The sequence below is a fragment of the Cryptomeria japonica genome, chromosome 5, assembly GCF_030272615.1.
Source record: "Cryptomeria japonica chromosome 5, Sugi_1.0, whole genome shotgun sequence".
Taxonomy (NCBI): domain Eukaryota; kingdom Viridiplantae; phylum Streptophyta; class Pinopsida; order Cupressales; family Cupressaceae; genus Cryptomeria; species Cryptomeria japonica.
Window position 1 is genome coordinate 703,310,403 of NC_081409.1, and position 19,290 is coordinate 703,329,692.

A 19,290-nucleotide genomic window follows, 5' to 3' on the forward strand; every position below is an offset into this window, starting at 1 on the left:
TCCAGTAATTTCTCCAGCTCTGCCTTGACTAATAATGCCACTTGTGGATGCATTTTCCTCAATTTTTGCTTTACTGGTTTTGCCCCCGGTTTGACTGTTAAATGATGCATTACTAAATCCGGGTCTAGTCCAGGCATATCAGCATAAGACCATGCGAAGTTGACTTGTCGTTCCTTAAAGAAGCTTATGAATCTTGCTTTCTCGGCCTCTGTCAATGATTGAGCCAAAAATATGTTATGTGGAACCTCTGTTGTACCAATGTTTGTCTTTATAGTCTCCTCTACCAACATGGATTATTTTTCCTCGTATGATGCTGGGAGAATGTCAAGCCTTCCATCTTCGAGCGCCTCAGAGAGGTTTTCACCCTCAGATACGTCCATTCTTTTTACTTTTTTAAAGTCAGATAGCGCCACAGTGTGGTTTTCGCCATAAGACCCTTGTTTTGTTTTTATTTTCACATTTTTGCGACTAGAAGGCCCGACACCCTCACCAAAGAATGCCATGTTATTAAGCTCTATGGCGTATCCTGCTTTATGGTCTCCAGGAGGAAGATCATCGCGAATGCCAAGATAATCGACAATAGCTTCGTCATTTTGAAATATATCAAGCTATGCTGGTCCATCCTGATCCCAGTCAATGAGTTGGGGGTGAACGAGGGGAAGGTCTTTAGTGTTTTCAGAGTTCGCAAGGCTAATAGTGAAGATGTGGTTATATTCAGGTATGTCCAGATAGTCATCGAGGTTGTCAATGGCACTCTCCTCATCAGTTTCGATCGTGAGTGAGTCCAAATTATCATCACTAGTAGCACCCTCAGGGACAGGTGTCCTCATCCTATGTGATCTTGACCTAGGGCCTTGAAACGAATCTTGTGCGGGATCCTTATGGGTTGGTTCTTGACCAACTCTAAATTTCTTGTAAAACTCCTCCTCCTCTGTAGGTTCATCTGGCTCTCTAAATGTCTCGTTGAGCTCATAGTCGCTGGAGGATTTGTCTGAACCCCATTCCCATTCGTTGGAATCTGTAGAATAGTCATCTTCTTGTTGAACTTCAGCCACTTTGACTCGCCATATCTATTTTGTTCTTTTATTGTGAATCTTGGGATTTAGAAAACCAAGCCCCTTGGAGCGTTCCCTTCTTGTAGTTAGCTCAGGTTGTAAAGGCTCTATGACACCTTCTTTGCGTAGTCCAAGAGGACTTTTTCCATCATACCCGAATCTTTGTAGAATTTTGAAACCTTTGCCATAGTTCTCACAGGGTATTATAATTTGATCATGTGTATCCTCTTCAGTGTCCTTATATAGCATTTTATATAAATTTTCTTCCTCTAGTTCGCCCCATTTTTGAAAGACGGTAGGATCCCATTTGAGTAGCATAATGGAGATTTGCTTATTAGGATGTGGCCTCCCATATTCGTTGGGGGAGTTCATGACTTGTCGTAAGAACATTGTTTGATTCAGAGTGTATTCTCCCATGCCTTTGTCTTGAAACTTGGCTCTAAGTTCACCTTGTTTGGATGTCGAGGGCTTTAATGACTCAGGATCAATATATGCTGAAGAAGGAGTAGCCTCACGATTGCTAGGAATGATAGTCTCAGTATGTGATCTCAAGTTATTGCAATATATGAATGGATTTGGATCACCGTTGACCATTACCTCGACTCCATTATGAGGAAACTTAATGCATTGGTGGTATGTTGATGGGACTGCCCTCATTTCATGAATCCATGGACGTCCTAGCAATATGTTATACGTGAGGTCTAAATCCAGGACTTGACAAACCACGTCCTTTGTGGCTGGCCCTATTCTTAGTGGTAAGATGACCGTGCCCTTGGACGAACGCTCTTCATCATCATAAGCCTTAATAGTGATTTGGTTTGTAGAATTTACAGCTTTGTCAGAATATCCCAATTGTCTGATGGTGCTCAATGTACAAATATTAAGACCTGCTCCTCCATCTATCAGGACTCATTTTATTTGGTGTTTATGTATGAAGGCTTCAATGTGTAGAGGTGCATTATGAGGCTGACTTATGGAGGCGTCATCGGCTTCTGTAAATGTGAGGGAGTGTGGAACAGATAGGTATCCCACCATGGCTTGAAACTGGTCCACGTTCAGATCAGTAGGGACAGCAGTATCTCTCAAGGTTTTATCAAGGATAGCTTTATGTGCAGGAGATATACGTAAGAGCTCAAGAATAGAGATGAGTGCGGGTGTTTTCCCTAATTTCTCTACAAGGTCGTACTCAGGCTTGGTAGATGAAAGATTGGTATTCTTAGTAGAGGCACCTGGCAATGTGATCTTACCTCGACGGGTTGTAACATGACATTCAGAGGTAGATGCGGACGAAGATCCCACACCTTTTAGGACAATTTTGGGTCTTTGAGAAGGATTCTCAGGATTTTTGTTTTTGATAGTAATGGTAGAAATATGATTGTCCATTGAGATGTGATTAATAGTGGAATCATAATTGTAAGATGCTCTAGTGTAATTGGCTTGATCATCTGTGACTTTGCCTTTTCCCTTGTCATGTTTTGGGAATGGTTCCTTAAACACCTCATGCTCTTGGTTAGATGAATGTCCCTCAATCTCAATATCTCCCCTGTCAATGAGATCTTGTACAATGTTTTTCAATCAATGGCAATTACTTGTCTTATGACCCTTGCTCTTATGAAATTCGCAAAATTCATCATCATTCCACCAATTCGGTTTTACCTTTGGTTCATATGGAGGAAAATCTAGGACCGTGATCACTTTATTTGCTACAAGCTTTTTGAACACTGATTCAAGTGGTTCTCCCAATGGAGTATACTTCCTTCGTGGTTTAGCAGCCGTTTGATTGTTCACTTGATTGTTGGTAGAATTTGATCCAGAAAAGACGAACTTGGGTCTCACTGTGTTGGCATCAACAACACAATCATTAACCGTGTTCTTGTTCTTGTTCCAAAATTTTGGTTTGTCCTTTCCTTTGAAGTCCTCTTTGTTTTCTTTGAATAGTTTGATAACTCCTTGTTCAATTAAGACTTTTTCTGTTGCTAGGCCCTTTTCAATGACATCCTTGAATGTAGACAAACAAGCTTTTCTGAGATCATAGCCAATAGCTTTATTAACGTTTTGTGTGAACATCTCCACCATTTGTTTTTGCGGGATCTCACAAGAGCATCTGCTAGCTAAGTTTCTCCATCTCTGTAAAAATGTTGCGAAAGATTCTCCTTCCTTTTGTTTAGTATTGCACAAGGTAGTAACTGAGACATCTGTTTCAATGTTGTAAGAGAAATGTTGAATGAATGCTTCTGCCAAGTCACCCCATGACTTAATACCGGGAGGTAATTGAGAAAACCATTCCATCGCTTGATCTCCTAAGCCCTGTGGGAACAGCCTCATCAAGTATGTTTCTTCTGCTGCTACCTCAATGCAAGCTGTGAAGAATTGTCTTATATGTGCCTTGGGGTCTCCTCTCCCTCTATATTTGTCAAATTTTGGTGTTACAAAGTGCGGAGGAAACGGAGGCATTGGAATGCTCTTATCGAAGGGATAAGGGCATATATCTCTCATAGTGTATGTAGGTTTTGATGTGCCCATGTCTTCCACTTTCTTTTGTAGATCTCTAATTTGTTGCTCCAAATTATTTTTGGGAGGAGATGGATTTCTTGTAGCATATCCCATGTTTGAAACACCCATTTGAGGAGGAACTTGTTGCATATATGGATGATACTGATCGTAGACATGTCCATATGGAGGTCTATATTGTTGCGACATATATGGAGCACTTGGCATAACTTCTTGTTGGGGAACCCCATATCTGTTTTGCGTATATAAACCATATTCAATAGGCCTTTCATTTTCCATTGGGTTGCCCCCAATTTTGACATGAGGTCTGCTTGTGTCAAAATTTTGAGGATGTCCTTGTGTATCCATTTGTCTTAATTGACCCATATCTTGAGCATGTGTTTGAGCATAAGGCCTCCATGATGGTCTTTGAGTGTAAGTATCATATATTTGAGCTTGTGTATGTGGGATTGCTGGTTTTTGAAGCAAAACTGATGGTGACTCCGGCATCATATTATTTGGTCCTCCACTATTTGGTCTCCTTTGATCCATGTTATGTTGAGTTTGTTGTGAAGGTCTACTTTCCATAAGTTGAGATAAGTCAAAATCATGCGGTATTTTAGCTCCACTTTGTGCCATCATGTTTAAAAAGTATTGACGATCTCTCCTCATTATCTCTTCAACCAATCTATTGAATTGAGGATCCATTATAGATTCTTGTATGTCTGCTGATAGTATTGAAGAATTGTCCACGGTGTCATTGTGTGTAGCATTGTTTATAGTATTTGCGCTTTCCACATTTGGATTGTGTCTATAAACATTCATGTCTGGTAATGTAGTGTGCTCAGGATTGTAGAATACATCATTGTCATACTCATAAGAACTCATGTTTACGGATTCTTGAGCTTCTTTAGCTATTCTCTTAGATCTTTGAAGGCGGGTTTCAACCATGAACTAGGTGTTAAGACCAATATGTGAGAAACTAGACGAAAATGACAAGAGTATGGAAGACCAAGAGTTGTATGGAGTGTAAATGAATCTTGAGGTGTACTTGCAATGTCCAAAGTGTAAGACCAAGTATGTAAGTAGTAGAGTAGGTGTGACTTCCAAAGAGAGGATAGTTTCTCTTGATGAGGTAAGCTGACCTTGACTCTAAGTAAGACCAAATGAGACCCAAAGGTAAGAAACCTTGATGAGGGACCACTTAGCAAAGTGTAGTAGTATGTAGTGTGTTGACCACGTATGATGAGGACAAGCAAGTAACCTTTTGACTCAAGTTTAGACAAGTATGAATGTAAAATGAGGTATGAAGCAATGATGGACTATATGAGACCTTAGAACAGGCTGAATGCTAGATTAAACTTGAAGAGACAACCTAGGAAGCTCAAGTATGCCGAAACCAATTTTCTTTGTTTGCTTGACTGTTAAAATTTTCAAATCCTGACATAGACGCCTCTGTATACTTCACAGACGTGGTTTTAAGACACAGACGCTACTCTGTTTTACGCAGACGCGGACAAAAACACAGACGCTATTCTGTACTTCATAGACGCGTTTATCAGACACAGACGCGGTTTGAACAGACACAGACGCGTTTCTGTAACCTTAGTGCAATTTTTCCTATCTGTGAAGTTGTTTTGTTGTGACCAAATCTGATTTTTCGACTGTTTTTCGTGACAAGAGGACACAGTGTTGATGACTCAATGTTTGCAGACTGTTTAGACTCCAAAAAGTGTGTTGTTTGATGTAAAAAAAATTTTGCATACACTTGAAGACACAAAAGACACAATGTTTTGCTGTTTTGTCTTGAATGTTTGAGTGTTTAGCATAAGACAAGCACAAATCTTAGGGCTGGCCAAGACAATAGTTGTTGATCCCACATAGGGTTTTACCCCCGAGGCTACGCTATTCAGAGTAGATACTTAGATGCTTGACCTCACTGGCCCCACCCTCGGCACTCACTTCTCGGGTCAGCCAAGCATCAGTCCCCATGAAAACTCCCCATGGCGAACTTTGTATCTCTACTAAGAACCGTATGTGTGTGGGCCGCTACCAGAGGTCCGACCTCCTGCCTCAACAACTAGAAGGATTTGGGCATCTAAAACAAAGAGGTGCTAGTAAGGGCATCCGCTCGTGTGGCCATACATGCGGCACTTTCAGCTCTGTAAATACAGAAGGCTCCCAGCCGGTAGGGGTTACGCCCTACAAATGATCAAATAAATTTGATCAAATGGGTTTATGGGGAGACATAGTGTCGGTATGAACTAATCAGCACACGTTATCCATAGTTTTCACCATGAATACATTTGATTATAGTGGTTTGGATGAGGTGGGTTTTCCTCGCTACCACTTGGGTCGTTCTCTTCTCACTAGTAGTCCTAATGACCACACGGGAAGACAGGCCCTCTAAAGAGTAAACAAAAAGAGCCTATTGCTCAAGACACAAAAGACAATGATTCAATTTTAGTGCACCAATTGAAGTGTTTGCTAGTCTATGAAAACAAGGCACACAATAAAAACTACAAAACCCTAGCTAAGGCCCTGCAGCAAAATTGTTAGTAGTTTGGGTTGTTTCAAATGATAACCCCTTCCTGCAAGCACACAAGTTAGGTAAATTTTAGAAAACCCAAAAAGACTTTGTGAAAAGGGGCCTTCAACAAAAACGTTTTTGCCTCCAAAGCAAGCTGCACAAAACTAAGTTAGCTAGATCTGCAAGGGTTAGCCGAAAATAAACCAGATCTGAAACATTAAATGCAAAATCCGAAAACCCGAATTAAAGAAACTTTGAAAAATTTGCAAAACAGAAAGCACAGACGCCTTTATACCAGACACAGATGCGTCTGAACTACACAGACGCGGTTCTGTAGTTCACAGACGCGATCAAAGGTCACAGACGCGACTCCCGAACGCAGACGCGATAAGATCAGTCACAGACGCGATTAAAATTCTCAAACGCGATTCCAGAAACCTGCAAAAAAATAAAAATCTGGCAAAAACACAGGCGCGATTCATGATATCACAGACGCTTCTGAAACACAAAAACGCGATTCGAACACTCGCAGACGCGGAAAAAACCTAAAATGTCGTCGAAATCGTCTGATCTGCAACTTCAAAAATGCAAAATCTGCAACAAAAATGTTAAATGCAAAGGGACAAGGGTCCCACCGGGCGTGCCAAAATGTTTATGGTGAAAATGGATAACAATAATAACAATATTGATAGACTAAAATGGACTCAACCACTAAACCCTAGCCTAACAATGAACAAAGATCCACCATAACATATGAAGATAACCTAAGACAATGCAAAATAACTCAAAATCATAAAGATTATACCATCACATGTCCAATACGGTTTTGATCTCCATTCTTCCTATCTCCATTGATCTTGTTTGATATGCTTGCTCTCAGATTTTTGTATGCACAAGAGCTCAATAAAGAACGGAATGTGGTTGCAAGTGGAATTGTAGTGTAGCCAAGTTGCATGAAAGATCATTAGGATGTGTCATTAGGGTTTGACAATGAAGAAAGCATCTCCTTAAATAGAAGACACAATAGGAAATGGAGGGTTAAGATTGAGAGGTGTAAAAAGAGAGGTCGGCTAGGATTAGAGGGTAGGTAAAAGAAATACCAAAATAATGAAAGGGGTAGATAGTGTAGGAATTAAGAGATGAATGACATGTGTCATGTGTAGAAAAAGATAATGAATTAATTAAATAAATAAAGATTTATTTAATTAATAGAAGAAGTAGGACAATTAAATAAATAAAATATTTATTTAATTTAGGAAAAGGATAATTTAAATAAATAAATGTATTTATTTAAATGAGAAATAAGGCTAGAAGAGGATAAATGAATTAATTAAATAAATAAAGATTTATTTAATTAATAGAAGAATTAGGCTTAGATAATTAAATAAATAAAATATTTATTTAATTAGACATGACAATTTTAGGTGTCTACAACTAGTTCATGAGTGTATCCTCTCATTACTAGGTAGCTTGGTTTGTAACACATCTCAAACCTTTCCATACCTCATCTCATCAAATTGTTGAAAAAAAACACAAGAAAAAGCAATTCACAAAGAACTTTGTTGACATCCAACCTTTAGTGTTAGAGATCTATCTTATACCAAACATTTCACAAAGCTTGTCTTCCATCAAAACATTTCGTCATGATCTCATAATCATTTTCACAAAATCAAAACTTTCGAAATAATGGCTCAAACAAGATCAATGAAAAGTCGACAACTAGAAATTGAAGAGGAGGATGAAAACCTCAATGACTATCATGAGGCCTTTGGAGGAGGCACTAATGATGAGGAACCAAACACTCCAACTCCTGAAGATATAGAAAGAGCACAACATAATCTAAAATTCAACAGACTCTTTGATGAAATTCTTAGAAACAATGCCAATGCTCATTTCTTGAAACTCACTCAAGAGGGTGTCAAACTTCCCTCCAACTTTGATACAACATAATTATGACAAACATCTGAGAAACATAGCCATCATGATAGTGGACGAGGTAGAGACTATTTACACTATGACCCTAATCATCAAGGGAATCCTCCACCTCCTCCTCCCCCTTCAGAAATGGACATGTTGAGGCAACAAGTAGAAAATATCACTTAAAAATTAAACAGTGGTGTGAAAACAAATTAATTCTCACTTAATAACATTTGTCCATATCCATTTGATAGAAACATGCTTATGCCACCTTTTCCACAAGAGTTTGAAACACCCAAGTTTGAAAAATATAGAGGCAAAGGAGATCCTAGGGACCATGTGAGAGAATTTCACTCCGCTTTCTTAGAGGTGGCCTATGAGGACACATATTTGATGTGTCTCTTTCCTCAAAGCTTGGGGGGCACAACCACACAATGGTTTTCATGACTGCCATGTGGTATTAGAACATTTGAAGAAATAGTCCAAGACTTTATCACTCATTATGCACACAACATAGAACATGATGTCACCATGGAAAATTTGTGCAACACAAAACAAAAACCAGGGGAGTTGTTCTCAACTTTCCTACAATAGTGGAGACTATTGTCTAGTAGATGCTCCCTTCATCTACCCGAGCAAGAATTAGTTGAAATTTTTATTTCCAACTTAAATGATGGAATGGAATTTCACTTGGACATGAAGGGTACAAAATCCTTTGAAGACATGATAACTCAAGGGCTCAAATGTGAAAGAGCCCTTATCAAAAAGGGACTTGTCAAAATTTATAATGAAAACAAAGATGGTCCTCATCCACACTATAATAGGGACAAACCAAAATTTTGGAACAAAAACAAAAACATTGTCAATGAAAGAATAGTGGATGCAAGAACAGTGAAAATTGCACAACCTGTGGTCAAGTTTACAGGACAAAATCCCCCTCCTAATAACAACATCATCAATACTCCACAAAATCAAGGTCGCAATACACAACAAGAGGAACCAAAACAAAAGCAACAAAAACACAAACCAAAATGCACATATACACCCTTAGGGGAACCTGTTGAAACAATCTTACAACAATTAATATCCTCCAATCTTGTGACCTTACCAAAAACATCCAATTATGAGCCTCAAGTCAAGCCACCATGGTGGCGAGATCACGAACATTATGAATTTCACCAAGGAAGAGGGCATAAAACAAGCAATTTCCATCAGCTAAAAGATCTTGTCCAGGATCTTATTGATAGAGGAGAAATTGAAATTGAAGGACATGACCTAAAGAAATCTAATAATGATCACTTAATGTTTAAGAATCCACTTCCATCACATGATCAAAGGGGTCCTTCTACTTTAGGGAGAAACATAGATACCACAACCAATTACACACAAGCCACATACAATTATACTGTGAATCACCTTTATGATGCAGATGAACAAGTTGCCACTCTTATCATAAAAGATCCAAATCCTACCTGCAACGTTGTTACACGTCGTAGCAAGATTACTATTTGAGCAGCACCACAAGGAACAACACCCCTCCCCAAACAATATAATCTTGTAGAGAAATTTGATATGATGCCAGCACTCATCTTCATATTAGAGCTTTTACACTTATCCCCCTCACATAAAACAATCTTGGACCAAGCTCTCCAAGAAGCATCTATCCCCGTCAACTTCAACACAAATGAATTTCAAGCCATGGTTGGTAATCTAAAGTCATCACCTTGTCTCACTTTTACTGAAAGTGACAACATATCCTTCCAACAACCCCATAATGCCTCCCTCCATATTGAAGGATTTGTAAACCAACATAGAATCGAGCGAGTCTTGATTGACAATGGAGTTGACTTAAACATCTACACCTTACAATTAATCACAACATTGGGTTATGTAGTAGAATCAATGGATGCCAACAAAAAGATAACTATCAAAGCATATGATGATGCAGAACATTCTTCCAGAGGAGTTGTTATATTACCCATCAGGGTTGGGCCAATGGTGAAGCATATAGTTTGCCAAGTTCTAGACCTTCCTTTTCCATACAATCTCTTGTTAGGAAGACCCTGGATACATGCCATGCAAGCAGTCCATTCTACCTATCACCAATGTATCAAGTTTCCACATAATGGAGTAGAAATTACAATCCATGATGATGCTAATCCATTCGCATATTATAATAATATTTACCATCAGCCAGAGACCACTATACCTAATAACAAGGAATCTTTCTCTTCCTCATCATAAGTTAATCTAGCCTCTCTCACCAGCTTAATAGTCCCTACACCAAAGTAGGAGAAATTAAAAATGAAAATAGCTAAGGAAGGTGTCGGTGAATATAATCTTAGCCAACTCTTTTGTGTTGGGCAGTTACTCACATCCCCTAGAACTCATGGAAAACCTCAAGGCTTACTTCAAACACCGCTGGCCAAAAGAACTTGCACTTTGCGCAATTCACCCCTAGTAAGAGTCAAGAGGAGGAAACCATGGATGAAGACCTAGCAGGCTGGATCAACACAGACCCTATCAACAAAGAAAGCCCAAAGGGTAAGGTCCCCACTGACCAATATGGCAAAGGCTTCACTATAATGCAAAGAATGGGCTATGATGGTCATAGTGCTTTGGGACCTTGCAAGCAAGGATGACAAGAGCCCTTACAACTTGAGTTGAAACCAAGAGATAAAACTGGACTAGGTTTTCAAAGAGAATCTCTTCCCAAAATTTGATTCAAAGGAAAACCTAGCAAACCCAGGTATCAACCAGTTAATCCAAGAATGCAATCCTTAACTATATCAGCAGTACCAGTAGCACCAACAGTATCAACAACACCAACAACTCCACCTCCAATAGTACATAAGCGAGTAACTAATGCACTATTCAATTCAAAGGACATCCTAGCTTGGTATAGTAATTAGATGCTAGAGAGTGATTCTAAGACAGACTCATAGGAATTGGAATGGGATTCAATAAATTTAAATACTTCAAATGAGGAAGAAACATCACCTTCCACCACCTCGTAAAGATATACTAGTTTATGGAGAAGCATGGATTAAAACTTTTTGGAAACCTGAGCTAGAAGACACTTCCACAGGCTCTACGTCAAATCCTACACCCGAATCTAATAAGGAGAGTACCATCAATGAACTTCATGCCTCTATATTAACCCTCACTGATGCCTCCTATGAACTCAACTTAATCGATGAAGTAATGCCTCTCATTCATCTCGAACTCATTGAATGGAACTAACCGAATCCCCCATGCATTGACCATTTCCAAAACAATGAGGCACTCATAGACTTTCTAGAATTATGGGATACCATACCAAGTGGGGATCATAAAGCTAGGTTTGCCATTGAACTTAATAGCAAAACATACTTTGGAGCAGATGCCAAACCTTTCAGCTGTACAAATATTACAATAAAACATGGATCTTCTAGTGAAAACCACACGGTGGCACTTTTTGATCCCCAAAAAGTAAAAATAAAGAGCGTATCCAAAGGTGAAAACCTCTTTGAGGCACCTGAAGATGAAAGGTTTGACATCCTCCACTTTAGTACAAATCAGGAGAGATCAACTATCCTAATAGAAGAAACAAAAGAATTCAATGTGGGGACTCTCGAGACTCCTCACACAATACATTTGGCATCTCTATTAACTCCTGAAGAACAACCAAAATTTGTGGAATTCTTCCAAAAGTGCCAAATTAACTTTGCATGGTCTTATTTAGACATGTTTGTCTTAGATCTAGATTTGGTCATGCATCACCTAACTGTAGCAGAAGGAGATAAACCTGTCAAACAAAAGCTCAGAAAGATGCACCCACAGATTGTCATTCTTGTCAAAGATGAACTTAAAATCTTTTAGATGCTGGAGATCCAGTCTATACGGATTATAGAGATTTGAATAAAGCATGTCCTAAAGATTACTTTCCATTACCAAACATCGATATGATTGTTGATCTAACAATAGGTCATGCAATTCTTTCTCTTATGGATGGCTTTTCAGGATACAACCAGATTAAAATTGCTCCAGAGAATCAACACAAAACTTCTTTCACATGACCATGGGGAACATACTATTGGAATGTGATGCCATTTGGTCTTAAGAATGTAGGGGAAACATATCAAAGAGCCATGACTACCATCTTGCATGATATGATGCATACAATAATGAATGATTATGTGGATGATTTACTAGCTAAATCATTAACAAGAGAGGGTCATCTTGTAGTACTCGATAAAATCTTCAATGGATTAGAACAATACCACGTCCATCTCAATCCAAAGAAGTGTGTCTTTGGAGTAACTTCTGGGAAGCTCTTAGGATACATTGTCTCAAGTAAAGGCATTGAGGTATATCCTGCGAAAGTTAAGGCGACCATGGACATGCCTCCTCCAAAGAATATCAGTCAGTTGAGGACATTACAAGGGTGGCTACAATCAGTTTGGTGGTTCATTGCACAATTAGCTGATAAATGTCATCCCTTCACCCATATGTTACATAAAAACATCCACCTTCAATGGGATGTAAAATGCTAGTAAGCATTCCAAATGATTAAAGACTACCTAATGAATACACCATTGTTGATTCCACCAGATCCAAGCAAACCTCTGTTATTATACATTTCAGCTACAATCACAACATTAGGAGTGTTGCTTGCACAACATAATGCAAAAGGAAAAGAATGTGTTTTCTACTACATCTCTCGAACATTGGTAGGCTATGAACTCAATTACACACCTATTGAGAGAGCTTGCCTAGCAGTTATCTTGGAAACCACAAAAGTAAGGCACTACATGTTAGTGCACAAAATAGAACTCATTTCCAAGATAGAGCCACTCAAGTACCTACTCAGCAAGGCAACATTGATAGGCCACTTGGCCAAATGGGTTATGATCTTGAGTGAATTTTATATTGAGTATATGGACTGCAAAGTTATCAAGGGACAAGTTATTGCATATTAGTTGGTTGATACACCACTCATAGGTGACCATCCTCTTGTTTCCAAATTTCTGGATGAAGAAATATTCATGATCATGGCTACACAACCCTAGATGATATATTTTGATGGCTCATACACTAGACATGGCTCAGGGACAAGTATTCTTTTTATCATCCCTTAAGGCAACAACATCCCAAAGTCATACAGGCTCACTTTTCCATGCACAAATAATATAGCAGAATATGAGGCCTTGATCACAAGACTCAAATAGGCTATACAATGAAATTTGAAAGAGCTACATGTATATGGAGATTCTTAGCTGGTCATCCGACAAGTCACTGATGAATACCAAACAAAGGATGATAAACTTATGTCGTACAAAAGGATGGTGGATAGTTTCAAAGAAATATTTACAATTATCACATTTGAGCAAGTACCAAGAGATCAGAATCAAGCTGCCGACACAATGGCTACAATTACATCTCTCTTGGATCTTCCACAAAATTCAACACCTTATGAGTTCTTGGTAGAACAACTTTGGATCCCCACTTATGATATCCTTGAAACTGCAATGATACGTCACCTTACCGGTTCTTACTCCCCATGGTAGGATGATTTTTTCATGTACCTACAACTTTATCCACTAGACCACTCGATACACCATCATTGTCGAAACCCTATACAGATGAAGTCTCGATGGTACTCTCCTTCGATGTTTGGAATAAGATGATATAACAAAGGCCTTGGAAGAGGTACATGAAGAAATTTGTGGGGCTCACTCAAGCGGTCCTTCACTAGCAAAGAAAATCATGAAAGCCAGATATTATTGGCCCTCCATGGAGAAGGACTCCTACTACTTTGTCAGAAAGTGCAAGAAGTGCCAAGTTCATGAAGATCTGATACATGCCCCAGCACAAGAATTACAACCTATCACAACACCATGGCCCTTTTTTCAATGGGGATTTGACCTTGTGGGGAAAATCCATCCATCTTCATCCAATGGTCATAAATTTATCATTACCACCATAGAGTACTTCACAAAGTGGATTGAAGCCGTTCCACTCACCCAAGTCACCGACAAGAAGATCACCTCATTCATCCTCAATTACATCATCTATTGATATGGTGTACCCATGTCCATCATCATAGATAACAGACTCCCTTTCAAAAATCAAGATGTCCATGAACTTTGTGAGAAGTTTCATATCGAACATCATTTTTCCACCCCATATTACCCACAAGGCAAAGGTCAAGTCGAAGCATCCAATAAGAATATACTCAGGATCCTCAAAAATGTAGTCAATGATGTTGGTCGTGATTGGCACATTCATTTGAATCCAGCACTATGGGTATATCAAACTAGCATTCAAACCCCTACAGGCGCAACCCCCTAGTCATTGGTTTATGGAGTGGAAGCCATCTTGCTTCTTGAGGTTGAATTACCATCTTTGTGGGTCTGCTTGCACAATCCCTTAAATGATGAAAAATATCAAGTTTCATATCTTTGGGACTTGGAACTACTAGATGAAAAGTGACAAGCTACTTACAACCACTTAAAAGCCTATCAGCAGTGCATGAGAAGAAGCTACAATCATCGAGTCAAACCTTGTATATTTGAGGTAGGAGATCTTGTTCCTAGGGAGAATCCTCGCAACCAACCGAACAAAGAACATCTGGGAAAGTTTGAATCAAATTGGTTGGGTCCATATGTGATCACTGTCATCTTCGGGTCTGGGGCATATTAGTTGGCAACTTTAGAAGGAGAACCACTAGTAGATCTGATCAATAACATGCACCTCAAATGATTTCATACATAATTAGTATAGAGCATCGAGCTCCTTCAATATATCAGAAAATACCCAAAAAAAAACATTCAAAAAATAGTCATGAGAAATTTTTTTTTAAGAATATAGTAAAGAAAAATCATGCATCAAAATGGTGAAAACCACTCCAGTGGTGACTTGGGTAAGTACGGTGGTGAAAACCTGGTAAATAGGTGCCATTTGTAAAGGTTATGGCTCCATTGTCTATCAAAATTGTTGCGATCACATCCATTCATCCATTATTTATACCATGGCTTATTATTGATCTACAATTAGGGTTAGTACTTCATATGTCTTGCATAATGCTTTTATAGCCACATCTAGCTGGGGGCAAATGTTATTAAACCTACTGATGGGAGTGGATTTTCCATTTCTTGTGATTCATTGAGGGCCTCATTTAAAAAAATGTACTAAATTTAAAAACAAAAACATTCATAAAAAGTTAGAAAATCCCCAAAACATTTGCAAAATGCTTTACAGAAAATATCAAAAACATTCACAAACATTCAAAAAATCCAAAAACATCAAAAAATCAATCAAAAACATCGCAAATGTATTTCCTATACATACACATCACAACAGACACCAAACAACATTTTGAGCAACTCAAACGATGCCCACCTATCAAATCCACCAACCAATCAAACCATTTATATACAACCATCTTCACGAGGATGCATCCTTCCTCACAAACAGGACATGGTAACATTTTCTTTGATGGGAAAATTTTGTTTAGCTAATAAGCACTTGGTTGATTTGTTATTTATTTATTTATATCAGGTTCCTATGCTACTCCAAGATATCCATAAGTGATTAGAGTTGCCGTGATGGTTCCTAATATCTTTTTGTTTGTTTGTTCTCTACGGATTTTTCCAATGAAGTTCTGGGGCATATACTAATGGTGTCTACGTGGGAAGTTCACTAAGCTATGTGATCCTATGCAAAATATAGTCATAGATCACTATGGCTTACTGACTACAACATATACTTCAACCATTTGTACATGAACCAGAATGGAGGGGAACTTTCCTTGTCTGCGATGCTTGCTTACAGGAGAAATGCTCAAACTTGGTTCCTACTACCTCGGCCAAGAATGATACTACCATGCTTGATGATGAAAATAAAGCACTGTAAACAATCTATGGATCATCATTTCATCTCATTTGTTTATATTGCATTCCATTGCATATCACTCATTCATTATTCATATCTTTTGTTTACATGCAAGTAATTTAGGTTTCTATGAGAAAGTACCTAATATAAATTTGTTCTAGGTACAATCACAACGGAGTTCTCTGATACATCATCTCACATATCCATTCCACATCTACAATTTCTCACCAACTTGCATTCATATATCATGAAGGCATGGTATTATCATTTAGTTGCATCAAATACATTCAATTCATTATCCTTTACTTGCATTTAGATGCATTAAATCCATTCAGATATTCATTTAAGTGTGTTTGTTTACTCATCAATAATGTGCATTTATTATCATTTACTTACATTCCATTAGTTACATTTAAGTGCATTTGTTTATCTGTTATCACGCACATCCATCTATCCATTTATTGCATTCCTTTAATCATTCCATATGCATTCATTTCATTATTATTTAAGTTTCATTTAGATTCATTTAGTAGGTACATTTCAAACCATTTCATTTCATCTAGATTCATTAAGATGCATTCATTATCCTTTACTTAAGGTGCACCTATTTATTATCCTTTAGTTGCATTCATTTCATTATCATTTAGTTTCATTTATTATCATTAAGTTGTATTTAAAAATCATTTCATTTAAATTCATTTAGATGCATTTCAAAATCATTTCATTCAATCATTTCCATTTTAGTTACATGTTAGTCATTAACATACTTTCATTTAGTCATTAAGGTGCATTTACTATCATTTAGGTTGTATCTCAATTATTAAAGAACATTCATCTATCCATTAGTTGCATACATGTAATAATCCATTAAAGTGCATCCATCTAGAAACATACATAACATTTGTATAAACATTTGCTCATCCATTTAAGTGAATTCATTTAGATGCATACATAACATTTTCATAAACCTTTCATTCATTAAGATTCATCTAAAAACATGCATCATTTACTCATATCATTATCGCATCATATTCAACACGAACAATATTTATCTATCACAATCTCATTAATCATTATTTCATCTCATCAGTTAGCATAAATAATCATGATTGCATCACATTCATAGAATTAAGCATCATCCATCTATTCACCTGCATCCACATGTTAGCAAATCACCCATATCATGCATATATAAATCATATCATCAACATGTACATCTAGAAACCAAATCATCCATAGCATGTATCTAAGCATAATTCATATCATCATCCTGCATAAAAACATACATGTCATCACATAGATACATATCATCTCATCACCAAAAAAATGAGATCTCATCATATATCACATAAAAAAGAATACATGTATCAGAATACAATGATGTCCAACAATATTGGCTACCAAGAGCCATCCAAGTATCAGTCTAATAACAAAGCAAAAATGTACCAAAAATCTCTCAAATGGAACTCTGGCCAGATGTTACTCCCCCACCACCCTTACCATCTTGTTGAGGAGGACCCATAACACCACCACTGCTCTAAACCCTCTGAAACCACTTTAATCTTGCTCACCACATCTGGGAGTAGCTCATCGCTCGCTGACTAATCAGCACAACCCAATCATATAATCCCCGCTAGTAGTCAATCTCTACCCCTTCCCACCGCATCTCCCTCAGCACCTCCCCAGTCATACCCTATCACCGTGCTCCCTCCAAAACTTGAACTCTATCCTGTAGCTCCATCACTCTATCCATCATATCATCTCTCTCTCACATCACTACAGTCAACTCAGACTCCCATGCAAAAATTTGGACATCCCTGGCTGCAACCTCTACATCTCTATCCTCTAGCTATGCCTCTAAATCTCATTTTTGTGCCTCGGCTGCTATCAGGCGAGTCTGCAACTGTAATATCATACACTCTCGTAGGTCCCCCTCTTTGCCACCTATGGCTCCCTGTCTCATCTCTATCTGCTCCTCTCCACCACCTACGGCACCCTGTCCCATCTCCATAGGATCCTCTCCCTAGCAACATCTTTCCATACTACTCTCATTGCTCCCTGTATTAGTGGACCTTGTGACAGTCACAAAGGCTGCCCACCTCTGCCTCTCCTCTATAATCATCCTCCTCCACCACCTCCACCTCCTCCTCCTACACCCCTACCTACTCTCCTCCTTCATCATCATCCCCTATCATCCTCAAACGATGGTATGGGCTCTATAGGATCTGAAATCCATGGAATCGGATGCACGACGTGATACTGTGTATACTCCTCTGTCACCCCTACATCTACAATCTCTGGCCTCATCTGCCATGGTCTCACCTGTAATGTTCGAAACTCTGCAAGGGCCTAATCATAAGGTAGAATCGGCCCCCACTGAAATCTCTCCCACACTACCCATGCATACTCCCCTGAACCCCACGGCAAACTCTACCTCCGTCCAAACTGTCTCATCACTCTCCCTAGCAAATGTGTCTCTACAACATATGATGTACAACTAATCAAAAAAAGCATCACAAATAAATATGGTAGGGCCTCTCCATCATCCTCCCAAGGCTCACAATCAGTATATGACCTCCATATAACTGTATCTAGGTCATCCAATGCTCGTCGCCAAAACTCCAGCTTCCCTAAATGGGACTGGGTTATCATACCTCCATACATAAACACATAGGGCTGATCTATCGCCCTAAATCTCAAGCATACTAGCCATGTGACTAGCAAGTGCTCCCAAGCCCAGATATGTAATAAAGTTATCCCTACCCCTAGTGATCTTATCTCTCAGTATACTACCTCATGTAAATATCTATAAAGGTGCTATAATACACATGGCCCCTATGCATAATGGGTCCCCTCTGTCACCATCTGCTCTATAACCTAGCCCCACCCAATGACCAATCCATGTGAATGTCAATCGGGGCATAGTAAACCCCCAATGATACCTGCTAGAACTAGGGGTAGGGGCTCATACAACACTACTATATCCTCCCATGCGACTGAGCCATCCTCGATATATACATCCTCCACAAAGATCCTCTATATGGTTGTCATCCCTAGGTGGCAATTATATGTCACAAGCTCCCCTCTGATTGGGATATTCGATATCCTCCACACATACTACAATGTCATAGTCATCTCTCCCATCGCCAAATGAAAGGAGCATATCTCGTTGTGCCATCACTCTGCCAACGCTGTCAGTAGCCCGTGATTCATCCAAATGTAGGTGCATCATATCATACAAACCAGTCACACAGATACAATCTATCTCCACCTCCGTCAACTGCTCATGCAACTGCAGTGTGGCAGGATGCCTCTCCCACATCTATAAGATGGGAAGATCCTCCTACACATATCAACACAAACATCAGTTATTTTGCTACAAAATTTCTTAAGTTTTAACCTAGACTATCAATAGATACTTTG